At 53.0% G+C, this 2,342-nt stretch overlaps 1 long non-coding RNA gene across 1 annotated transcript in view; it reads left to right on the top strand.

The window, feature by feature from the left end:
* The first annotated feature begins 1,260 nt into the window (after positions 1–1,260).
* The window catches only part of LOC119325425, a 3,906-nt gene continuing 2,824 nt past the window's right edge, over positions 1,261–2,342 (top strand). The window contains exons 1-3 of the long non-coding RNA XR_005157519.1: positions 1,261–1,353; positions 1,659–1,768; positions 1,975–2,102. This is a non-coding gene — a long non-coding RNA (uncharacterized LOC119325425). The remainder of the gene's footprint in view (positions 1,354–1,658; positions 1,769–1,974; positions 2,103–2,342) is intronic.

The raw sequence follows: 2,342 nt of genomic DNA, 5'->3' as shown, positions 1-2,342 counted from the left end.
TCCAGATCCACCAACCACGCCGCACCCCAATCCATCCATTCCATCCTGCCTCCGACCATCTTCCTCAATTTCAGCGCCACCCAACCAAATCACGGCCGGCCACAGCCGCCACTCCTCTCCTCGATCTCCTCCAACCCAGCCGCCCGTGAACCTCCTCCTCGCCGATGTTTTTCTGTCGGAGCTTGCCGGCCGTAACAGCAACAGCCACCACCAGGAACTGCCTCGCGCCCTCGCCTCCCTTTTTTTCCTTCCTCCCTCTGTTTTTCTCCCTCTCACGCAGTTCTCTCCCTCTCTCTGAACCTTCACAAGAGCCATGGCCAAAGCTTCAAGCGCTGCCCGTCTCGTCTCCATCCGATGCCGCCGCCATGGCCTCGGATCCGCTGGGTTCCGGCCATCCCCGTCGTTGCCGGACCTCCTCAGCTCGCCGGAGCCCCAAGACCCACTGCTGCAAGTCCCATCGCCGCGCCCCTGTTTGTCTGTTGCTTCGAGCAGGGGAGGACCACGCCGCCTTGATCCCCTTCAGCAGCAGCCGTCGCCGCCGGTCTTCTACCTCGACGCTGGCGCGCCTCCGCGGTCAGACCTCGCCGGATCCACCTCGGGTGCCTGCTGCCGGGCCTCCCTGCGCCAAGTCCCCGCACCACTCCCGCCCTGGCTGCTTTGTCCACGCGAAGTGAACGAGCGCACGAGTAGCGCCCGTGCCCGTTGACCATCGTCTTGCTGCGTGGGCTGCCTCATCCCAGCGCCTCCGGCCCAGCGCCTCTCACCTCGCGGCTGGACCGCACCAAGCCAGCCTCTGCTGCAAGCCGCTCCACGGGCCCAAGGCCGCTCCACTGGCCCAAGGCCTTGAAAGCCCAATGTGAGCAGCTCCCCAGTCCGCCCAGATTCAGCCCGCCTATGTTTTTTTTTCGTGCCCTGTGAATCTACTACCACTATAAAAGGAAAAGAGAGGCAGATCCAAACAATCACACCCATTCATTATAATATCTAATGACCCTTAGTCCTTCTATGTTTAACGCTGCAAGCCACGGAACTACTCATCCATCAATAGCTAACCCCGCCGTTCCAAAAAGAAAAAAACTGCCGCATCCCACGTCCGCACGCATGCCCGCACTCCTCTTCCTCCCATCGGGCCGGCCCACGTCGTCCCACGCCGCCTCCTGCTCCTCCTCCTCCCATCAACTGCCACAGCACGGCCGGGCCGCCGCTGCCACGCCGCCCCCCATCCTCCCGCCCCGCCGTGCCGCTCGCCGCCGCTCAGCTTCGCCCCGCCCTCCGCTGCCGCTCAGCTTGACGTGAATCGCCATTGGTATCGAGTGAATACGGCGGCGGCGTGCGTGAGGACAAGCTAGGGGAGTACGTGACTTAATTTTGTCTGATTTGTTTCTGGCTTTCTTTCCTTTTACCGTGGAGTCAATCAATCAAGGATACGGCTCAAGGAATCAATCTCGTGTATTTTAATAGCCGTCAATGCTCCTCACCTCCCAAATCGTCGATCCATCGTAAAACTGAAGGCGAACTATTCATTTCTTCATTCTATCGAGACAGAGTACCCTGATATTCCATCAAAGGAAAAAAAAGCATATGTTGTTGGTGCTTATCCTATTCATTCTGGTGGCCATATCGTGCTCTAACAGAGTTTTCTTATGGTGTTTTTGCAGGTTCCGGCGCAGGCCCAGAACCTGATAGACTCTTTGGTTGAAGCCAAGTCTAAAATTGTCGTTAAGGTCAAATATATCCCACTTGAGCTACAACACCAATCGTAGTTAAGGTTAGATATTCTCAGTTTTTTTCCTGGATGCTAGAATAGTGGACGAAACTAAGCGCTACAACTACCTGAACTATCTTCATTATAGATATATTTGCATTATTTGATGACTGAAGTACATCCTGATTGATAGGTAGTTCTAATGCTCATACCCAGAATTTATTGCTCTCATTTTAATCTTCCATTTTCATGTCTATTTAACTATGAAGATGACTGTGACCATATAATGGAGGGAGCTTGTCAAATTTCAACTAAATATTAAGCCTGATATCAAAGACTTGGAAATGCTTCTCGAATCTTCGTCCAGGCTGGTGGCACACTGAACAAGTTATGCCATGTATGTCCCATCTTCTTTGATTTTATTTACTGCTTGTGATTGGCCTAATCGTACCTGCAGGATATTAAATTTTGATTTTTTCTTTGTGGGGATTCAGTTCTTTATTTACTTGCGGTGTTAATTTTATTATTCTCTCGCTGTATGGCTGTTGTATGGCTGTTGTGTTCTCTGGCACTCTACGGAGTCGCCCAAATTCTCTCGCTATAACAAACTGGGGGCTTTGCCCGTTTCTGTGATCAA

This window comes from Triticum dicoccoides, chromosome 6B (assembly GCF_002162155.2).
Source record: "Triticum dicoccoides isolate Atlit2015 ecotype Zavitan chromosome 6B, WEW_v2.0, whole genome shotgun sequence".
Classification (NCBI taxonomy): Eukaryota; Viridiplantae; Streptophyta; class Magnoliopsida; order Poales; family Poaceae; genus Triticum; species Triticum dicoccoides.
This window is presented reverse-complemented; position numbering and strand designations above follow the sequence as displayed.